The sequence below is a fragment of the Callorhinus ursinus genome, unplaced genomic scaffold, assembly GCF_003265705.2.
Source record: "Callorhinus ursinus isolate GAN/ISIS: 27379988/994484 unplaced genomic scaffold, GSC_fseal_2.0 scaffold9, whole genome shotgun sequence".
NCBI classification, from domain to species: Eukaryota; Metazoa; Chordata; class Mammalia; order Carnivora; family Otariidae; genus Callorhinus; species Callorhinus ursinus.
Genome location: NW_027397071.1, coordinates 29199082 through 29209477, shown reverse-complemented (window position 1 = coordinate 29209477; position 10396 = coordinate 29199082).

Genomic DNA, 10396 nt, shown 5'->3' with positions numbered 1-10396 from the left:
CTGTCCTCTGGCCTCCATCCCCCTCCCAAGCCTCCCAGAGACTCGCTGGAAAATAATTCTTGCTATTTCTTTCAACCGAAGAGACCACTTGGGAAGGAGATCTCTACCATCCATCCATCTTTCTTCCTCCTTCACTTCCCCTCCCCCTTCTGCTCCTCACCCTCTCCTCTCTTCTTCTCGTCCAATTGCCTGTTCACGATTCTGCACCCTTCATCAAAGCTGTAGCCTCCCTAAAGGCAGAGGCTGTCTTATTCCTTGCCATCCTATTCCAAATGGCACGTTTGATGTATCGTCGGTGTTCAGAACTGGGGTTTGAACCATGGTAATAGCTGTACTTTCTATTGTATGGCCTAAGAGATTATTACTCTTTCATGCCCATTTTAGAGATCAGAAGATTAAGGTACAGAAAAGTTAAGTTACTAGCCCAAGATCACACAGGTAGTAACGGCTAACCCAGAAGTCAAGTCTATACAATCTGTCCCCAGGGGCCGTGCTGTCAATCACTGGGTCCAAGGCCTCACCGTGGTTACCAGAAATAAGGCAGGAAGGAGATGGAGCACAGCCCCTGTTCTTCAGTAGCTTACAGAATTATTTTCAGTCTTTCCTGTGGTTTTTCACATTTTGGGTGATACCCTTTAGTACTTTATCTCATACAGTCACATCTAATATCTCTTATATTCCTCTCCCATATTGTTCTATTTATCCTATAAATGTCTCATCTTCCCAATCATGTTGGAAGCTCTTTGAGGGCAGGGACTGAGACTTACACCTCTTGTTAGTGCCTCTGCTTTGCTCAAGACACTTTTATTTGCAAATAAGAGAAAACCCAACTAAAACTGGCTTACACAGTCAAGGGATTTTGTTGATTTCACAGCACTGAAGGCCCAGAAGTAGGTCTGACTTCGGGTAAGTCTTGATTCAAGACAACAATGTCACCAAGGTCCCTGTGTCTTTCCTTGCCCCATGTCTGCCTTTTTCTTAAAGATGGCTTTTATAGTGGTCCCAAATATCTGCCAGTAGCAACTAGGACTTCTTGCTTCCTTAGTCACATGTAGCAGAGAAGAGAAAGTATTTGTTTTAAACGCCCTAGAAAATTCTTGTCATTTAATGTACAGGGACATGCCCAGTAAAGACTGAATTAATCATAGGTGTGTGTGGGCGTATACGTGTGTGTGTGAGATGAGCCAACTGGTATAGCCCAGGCCTCCCACTGGCTCACACAGAATGGACTCCCAGAATCATGCAGGGTGTCCAAACCACACTGGGGGTTGTTGAGAAGAGAAAGGAAGGGAACAGAGCCATGGCACCTCTCTCCTTTGCTCTTTACAGAATCTCAAGATTGAAAGGGACTTTGAAAGTTTACCAATACGACCTCTCCTATGATGCTTCTACTTCCAAAGATAGTCCTTTTCTTCGACAAGTCAGCCGTTTAGAATACAGCTGATTCTAGGCGCTGGTGGTAGATGTACCCCCTGGCCAAGTTCACTTGGAACAAACCGAATCTCTTTTCTTCATAACAACACTTTTCCCATTTGAAGACCACTGTTCTGCTTTCCTTCAGCTGTTCCAAGTGGCAGAGTTTTATGTTCCTTCACCACCTGCTTGCTCTGCTCAGAAGTCCTTAAGTAGCCCTTGTGCTGGGAATACTGGAGCCTCCGTCGGAATGAGTTTCATCTGCCCTCCCCGCCCCCAGCTCCTGGCCCTGCTTTTGCTGGAGGCAGGGACAGTTCTTTCTCACTGCTCTGGCCCATCAGGTTCTCCCTGGGGTTGTTGATATCCCGACTAAATCCTGTCAGGGCTGGCAAGTGTCAAGCTTTCAGAAGCGTATCTGTGCGGCTTTAGGAGCCGCTTGCAGAGGCCATGAGGGTAAACACACATTGCTTAGGTTCATAAGCCCAACCAGGTCCCCAGTTTTTCCCAAAACTTCTTCCCTCCCATGACCTTTCCCTTGGCTGCAGTCAGAGCGAAGCGGGGCAAGCGAACATACAAATGTGAGTGAAGGGTCGTGCTGGGAAAGCAACAGGTCGCTTGGAGCGGGGGACAGCTGTGTTTTGTGCCTGGGGCCACTGGGACTTGCCAGCGAGATTCCACTGCTAGAAGCTGAAATTCTTCTGGATTCCAGAGCAGGCAAGAAGGGGAGAATGGGGCCTTTATCAGATGAAAGGAGATAGCAGACAAGGTTTGTTTTGTTTGAAGTATCCTCATTCCTTACTTGCTTTTTTTTTTTTTTTTGCTTTTTTAAAAACTGAAATATAACTGTTGAAGACAAGAACCAGGTTTTAGCTTAAAAACTGGGTAACAGCAGGCAGGATTCCTCCTGTTTTCACAGCCTAGAAAGCGATGGAATATGGCCTTGCCATATTCTGCTTACACTGGTTTTTTTGAAGGGGACTCTGAAGAATATTGTACAAGTCAGCCTGCTGCTTGGGATTCAGAGGACTCATAACCCAAATTGATCCATCCTGAAGCAAATGATGACAGGGCTCTGAATGGAGTCCTGCTGTCTGGGGAGGACTAGCACCCAAACGTAGGCCCCTCTCTCACCGAAGAGTAAAAAATTAGATGGATTTCTGGATTTATGGTTGATACCTTCTCATCAGCTCCATTTTACTTTGTTAAGACCCCCCCTCCTCCAGGAGCCTTCACTCACATTCTAGACGCACCTATTACTCTCTGCCCTTGATTCTGTTTAGCATCCTGACATTTGAACCATCTTTTCTAATTCCTTCTTCTTATAAAACCTGTAAACTCCCTGAAGGGAAGGGGCTAATATTTATTGAGCACTCCCTATGGACCCAGCACAGGGCTTGGTACTGTTAGATCCATTGTCTCTTTTCGACAACACCTCTGTGAGATATTTCCTCTTATCCTGATTCCACAGAAGAGGAAATTTTAAGGTGTTCACAGGATTCTTACCCAGTCCCCAGGGCCTTTCTCTCCACTCTTTCAGCAGGATGACCTCATGTTCTGAATATTCCCTTCAGCATGTCTTAGGTATGGAGTAATACTCAACCATTGTTTATTAACTACACATTTACCATGGCTATTTGAAAATTCTGAGTTGTAGTTAAGAGTCTTTATAAATGGAAGAGGGTAAGAAATAATCTTCATAATATCTAAGGATGTCTTAGAACTCATTTCACATTTTTTACTTGCCTAGGTAAATTTTTGTTCTTATCCACGAGTTCTACCAACTTAGTCTATTTCCAATGCCACAGAGGAAGATAACAAACCTGGATGACTTCCATCCCTGATCTCTGCATTTTTTTATGCCTTTATTCTAGTTGTTCCTGGGAGTAATAGAAATGGCTCTCAGCTATCCTACCCTAAAGATGAAGGATGGACAGTAACTTCACCTGGATGCAACAGACTACAGTGGACTCTGTGTGTGTGTGTGTGTGTGTGTGTACATGCATGCGTGCGTGAACATGTGCATGTATATGTAGCTAAAGTCCAGAAAGCAGCTACTATGGGCCATGCTAGGGTCTCTACCTTGACCTTTAGCTGTGAGGTAGGTACTGTTGCCCAGTGTAACAGTTGTAGAACCTGATGCTCAGATTTTAACTTATTTAAGGTCCCATAGCTAGGAAGAGGCCATGCTGACTCAGACCCAGGCCTGCCCGATTTCAAAGGCATGATCTTAACTGCTGTTTATATGGCTCCTCATTTCCCACAAGTAGTGGTCATCAATCCCTTCAGATGAAAGACATTGAGAAGAGTCACAGATAAAGCAAAACATCACAATAGAAGAGGTTGACAGCATATTTAAAACTAAGAGTGTAGGAAGAAAACATTTCCCATGTGTAAAAATAGAAAATCACCTTCTGAATATTAAGCCTTGTACAAATAGTTTTGTGAAACCAGTGACTGATAGAAAACGCATTAACATGGAGGACAGGCAGCAAGTTAATAACCTACATTTTAGAGAGGCGCCTTTTTTCCCTGATAGATCAGAACTGTTTTATAAATTTTTTAAGAAATGTTAATAGGTGTCTGACATGAACGATTAAAGGGGAACTATTTAGGATTGCAAAATGAATGTCTCTACACAATTATGAGTAGAAGCAAAACTGCTAGAATTGGAGTAATGAATTGGGAAATTGCCACTTCAAAAAAGAAGAAGAAAGATCTGACAGTTCTCCCCTGCAAATAAAACACTCTTAAGTGGGATGAGCCTGGAAGGTGTGGCATTTAAACCTTAACATGAAGCAGTGATACAAAATGGAGCCCAAGCCTTCTAACAGGCACCATGGTTTGTACAAAGGATTGGGGACAGCATCTTGACTCGCTGCCGTGGTCTCCTCTTTCTCCTTCTCTTTCTCCTCTTCTGGCTCCTCAGCCTTTCTCTTCCCTCTAGAAGTGCACTTCTGTTGAGAGCATTCACTGCTTCTCACAGGCATGATGACTCCATCATATATGTAATACTGTCTTCCAAAATTGCCACCTCATAAATGTAGTGCGTTTGGAATCCGCGTTCTCCACGGAGAAGTACTCATGATGGGACCTACTCTATAACAACTTCATTCTTCAGAGAACATGAAGTGAGCTTGAGTAAATGGTTATAGCACACGGTGTCTGTTCTCTTCATTTTCTTCATCTGTAGCTAACTGTATAACGTAGAAACATTGCTGACACCAAGAACCTCATTGTGCAATCTAGAACAGAAAAAAAAAAAAAAAAAACCTCCCAGTGCTCTAAATTTCTTAGGAAAACATCTTGGAATCATTCACTCTCTGCCTTTGGAAGGAATATAGGCGTTCATCCACAACTCTGAACTCATGAGGAGAAGCAAAAATGGCAGCTATTCATTAAAGGTCACTATTTTCTTTCCCCAAGTGGTTATTTTTCATGGAGGTGAATTTTATAAATTAACTGATAAAGAAAGAAACTGAGGTACTCACAGGACCAGTAGTCTTAAGGAGTCTTTAGGAACTGAAGAGTTTTGGATTTCTTTCTTGTAAAAGAAACATGACAGTGATGGGGACAGTGAAACCTCTCTCAGGGGATGACCTCTTGTTGCCCTTTCCCAGATACGTCCCTGAAGACAGACCTTGTCTGATTTTGGGCAGATAGTTTGACCAAGTATGACCCGTCTATAGACTATGAAGCCATTAAAAATGAAGATGCAGAGCAGTTGTTTTCATATCTTTTTACAGCAGCTCTGTGTACCCCACTCAAAATCTCATGCAGAACCCTAAATGCTAGCAAAAATTAAAGGGAACAGCTCTGGTGTGATCCAAGTGGGGGATCTGGAACACCGTCCATGTATTCTCTTGGGTGCTGTGAACTAGACATGTCCATATTCCGAGGAGCTCTCTCAGGCAATTTGACAGGCATATTATACATCAAAGTGTGATTAACAGCTACCTGTGGAAAGCGAGATGAAAGGTGATTTTATTTATTTCATTTTTTTCCTCTATATCTTTTTTAAAAATTTTTCATAAAATGTATTTTTATTTAAAAAAAACACACTAATAAGGAAACAAGGAAGTATAGAACTCGTGTTTTTTACTCCTAGTGGGGGACAAGGAAGTGAGAAAATAAAGGTCTCGTTTTGATCACTTTTGGGCCACTTGAGAATGAGGAATGCTAGAGAGAGAAGCTTGGTCTTCCCGTGTTCAAAGGCTCATGTTTTCTCTTCCTTCACCTGGACGTGTCATTGGTAAACAGACAACGTTTACTTTGACTCTGGCCCGGATGCCCTGCAATGGCCACGTCCGCTCTCCTGCTCTTTAACATCCAAGTGTACGTCCGACTTCATGCTGGGAACTCCAGAGCTTTTGTTCCTTAGCCTTATAGGCACCAAGGCTGGTCGCGTTGGGGAGTGGGGTGTGACCTGCCTGCAGCTTTTTCCAACTGAAGGCTGTTCTGCCCTTTCTTTTGTTAAGATACCACCTCTGACTCTGTGCCAACCCCTTTGTTTAATCAGAACTATCTCATCTCCGTGCTGTTTCCTGGGCAGTTTCCCCCTCGTCCTGATTTCCCAGCTGCCCCGGCCAGACCGCATCTTTCATGTGATAAGGTTTAGGTTGACAGTAAGCTCCAAGAGTCAGTAGGATGATGGGGTCATCTCACCAGCAAATAACCCAATAGTTCTCAAAGTACCAGGTCTGGAGGCAAGGAGTCAGACCCAAATCCCTGCTCTGCTGTCTCCCTAATGCAGGACTTCTGCTGGGTAACGTAAGCTCTGTATGATTCAGATTTTTCATTTTTAAAATGAGGATAATAAATAATACCTGCCTCACAGTGTTGTTTCACAGGTATGCTCTAAGGATTAAATAAGATCCTTTATGTAGAACACTTAGCATGATGTTTGGCGTATAAGAAAAATTCAAATGATATTATTATTATTTGTTTAATATTTAGATTCTAGGGGTGCCTCACTGGCTCAGTGGGTGGGGCGTATGACTCTTGATCTCGAGATTGTGGGTTCAAGCCCCACATTGGGAGTAGAGATTGCTTACAAATAAAATCTTAAAAAAAAAATAGAATCTAGATTCCAGAGCAAGGGTGGTGATGACAGTGGGGGTGGAAAAGGCACTGGACTAGTCCAGGAGACCTGGGTTCTAGCTTCTGTGAGGTGAAGACATGGTTCTAGAAGAGAATCTCATCACACAGGGTCCCAGCAAGACAGATGATGCCCTCCAAGGGTGACTTAGAGAGTTTAATCAGGGAATTATTTACAGAAGTGTGGGCAAGGTGAAGTGAACCGGCAAGAGACAAGAAGCATCCAGGGACTCACAGCAGCAGGAAGCTATTACCCCCACAGCCTGAAAGGGGCAAGGGTAGGGAACGATGTTCCTAGGAGCTGGTGAGAGCCGGAGCCCTGGAAGAGAGGCGAGCCCAAAGGAAGTGTGGTATAGAGGAATTCAGATGCTACCAAAACCCTAGCCCAACGGGACAGAGCCAAGGAATACATACATCTCTGACTTCTCTCTCTCCCGACCTCCAATCTCCTTTTGGTGCCTCTTATTCATTAAATCCAACAGGAACCCACAGGGCATGGAAGCCAATGTGATGCACAGAGCTGGACAGAGAAGGGTAGAGACTGCGTGTACAGGAGCGAAGAGAATAACCAGCCCAGTAGGTTTGTAATTCCACAAGTCTCAGAAAGTCCTCCACTGCGCTGGCCAGATCAACCTGGCCTGGAGGACTGAGTTAAGTAGATGCAGTTTGCCTAGGCATAGGTGCTCTCAGCTGCCCAGGAAAAGTGAAAGCCCAGTTGCTGATCCATAGTCAGGAAAGGAGGACCCGCATCTTTGGATGTGAATGAGGACCGACAGTGATCTGAGAGGCAAAACCCAAACTACAAACCAGGCAGATCATCCCACAAAGTTGTCAGCCTGAAGGAGCTGAACAGAGAGTCAGAATCCTGGGAAGAGAAACAAGAAGAGCCCTTCGGCAGCTGGATTGACGACGAAGTTTGAACACAGGTACGCGCTGGGACTGAGGACTTTCTGAGATGCTGAAATGCAATTTTCAGGGGTCTTCTGGGGCTCCTGTAGGTCAGGCACAGATGGCATGGGATTCATCCACTCCCTCATCAATCCATTCCATCACAAGTATGTATTGATGACCTGGCCTGTGCTAGGCAGAGTGCCAGGCTCTGAGGATAAAAGATGAGTAAGTCAACCTGTCCTGGAGAGCTCAAGTCTAGTGGGGTCAACAGCCAGTCAAAACCCAGTCTGTACTGTAAGTACAGAAGGAGCACAGGAGAGGGGTACCCACCTAGGCTGGTCGGTGTGGGGAAGCTTCCCTGGGCGGGGACATCAAGGCTGACCCTGAAGACCTAATGGGCAGAAGAGAGGTGAGAACAGCTAGAGGAAGCGTCTCCGTATTTAGGGGATTGCTACTAGTTCGGTGTGGACCCGTGGGGAGTGATGAAAGTGATGGAGGGACAGGCAGAGGGCGCTGCTAGTCAGGGTGGAGACACTGAAGACTACCGGCAGCCGAAGAGGAGTTGTGGGCGGGGGAGTGGTCTGATCCGGAGGGAATTTCCTCGGTATCACTCCGGCTTCGGTGTCAGCAGATCAGAGCAAGGCGGGCCCAGCAAGGGTAGAGAGACCAGCAAGGAGGGTTTCAGCAATCTGAGAGAGACGGTGGTGTTCAGGTAGAGCCAGTGGACAGACCCCAACACCGAGAAGGTTTGGCAGGACCCGATGACTACCTGGACTTCACTGGGTAGCGGCAAATGCTGGTCCCTGAGATTGGAGCCACAGATGAATGAGACACAGCTGGGCTTAGGGCAACGCAGGGAAATAACTCTGCTAAGATGTGTCTCTCTTTTTGGTGAGTCTGCGTGCCTCATAAGACTGAGACTAAATAGTTAGATTACCCTTTATATACATGTAATAGAGCTGCTGGGGTGGGAAGAAGTGTCCCCATCCTATAAGATTGGAAAACCATGAATTAAATAAAATGAAACAGGGGCACCTGACTGGCTCAGTCAGTTGAGCATGTGATTCTCAATCTCAGGGTTGTGAGTTCCAGCCCCACAGTGGGCACGGAGCCTACTTAAAAAATTAATTAATTAATTAATTAATTAATTAAATGAAATGATGTTTGTTACCTCAGAACTTCTCAGAGTCCTTAACAGTCTAGGGCCCTGATGTCCTCAACTAAATATAGTCTACCATATTTATCAAATCTATTTCATTTCCTCTCCTACATACAACATCTACCTATAATTCCTGTAATGGTGTTTCTAGAACACTCAAAGTGTGGCTCACCAACCAGCACTGGTTCCCCAGCTGTTAACAGTCCATAAGTACAGAAATCAAGACCATTTAGAAACTTAACAGCAATTATGTGACTTTCAATCTAATAATTAAAATATCTGGGCTTGTATTTTTTATGTCTGCTCTTTAAATCTCATTTTTTCTAGTGATGCATTTTTTTTAAGTAGGCTCCATGCCCAGTATGGAGTCCAACACGGGGCTCGAACTCACAACCCTGAGATTGGGACCTGAGCCAAGATCAAGAGTCAGATGCTTAACCGACTGAGTCACCCAGGCGCCCCTCTAGTGATGCATTTTTATTGTATTTTACAAAATTATCAGCAAAGAATGAAAAGTTAAAAACATACAAAAAAAGCTAGTCTTTCACCACAGACAGCTGAGAAGCACCATTTCAGAAGACACTGGGAAACACTCAAGCTCAGTGGTGGTCAAACTCAGCTGCCCATTTTAATCTCCTGAGGAGCTTTAAAAAGATAACAGATCCCAGATCCCATCCCCAGAGACTATGAAGTAATTCACCTGGGGAGCAGCCTGGGCACTGGGATTTCAGAACGATCCCTAGGTAATTTGATTGTGTGTCAAGGGAGAGAACCACTGTGCTGAGGGAAAGCGTATGCTCCCTGGTGTTCCTGGTTTCATCCTCACACACCCAGACAAGGACAAGGGTGGGGATGGTGGTTCTCAGCCCTGGCTGCACCCAGGAACCCCAGGCCACTTTCGAATGGACTTGGGCCTGAACCCCACCTAAACCAATTAAATCAGAATTAGTGGTGGTGGTTCCTGGACACTGGGATTTTAATAAAAACGATTCTAGGCAGCCAGAGTTGAGAACCACTGGGTTGGGAAATCTGGTTGCAAAGGAGACAGTTAAACGTGGGGAGGTCAGGTCATTGCTTTTGCCAGGGCCTGGAGTCAGAAGTAGCCCCCGGGATTTCTAATCCTTTACCTTTCCTGGGTCTACACGGCCAGGCAGCCATGGCCGAAGCAGGGGACCCTGGGGGTGGTGGTGGTGGGGTTCACCACAGAGACCGGGAGAGGCTGAGTTCTTGCACTCAGCCCACCTCCCGCTCCTCGCTGATGCTGTGGCTTCTGGAAGGCAGCACCACTTCTGTTTCTTTTCCACCGAACCAGAGTGACCCCTGAGAGGCAGATTTTCTGAGAGAGGGAAGAAAGTATGGCTCTCTATGCTCAAAGTTGTAGCCCTTTGTTCTTCCAGCCCTTGCAACAGCTGTTTCACCCCGTTCCCTCCCTTCCTGACTTGCCCTCTGAGAGAGTCCTGCTGTTCATTTCCATCAGTCACTGAAAAGGACGTCTGTTCTCTGGGAAAGCACGAATGCATTAGAACTTCGTGGCTGAGAGGAAACAGAGGGGAGAAGGGAGGCTCTGGAGAGTTAAGATTGTCTTTGACATTGGCTGGCAGACGCTGGGGACAAATAATTAGTTATTTTTAAAAATGCTTGTAGGAGAATGATGGGACAGGCCTGGCATAAGGAATATGCCCATTGTGTTGGCACAATGCTGGGTATGATAGCGGTTATTTCTCACAACGAAACTCTGGAAGACCCCATTGTCTTGCCTATGCTGCCAACATCAATTCAACCAAATGCTGCAGGACAATGATTTTTGAAATTGTCTTATAATACTACTTTGCATTGAAA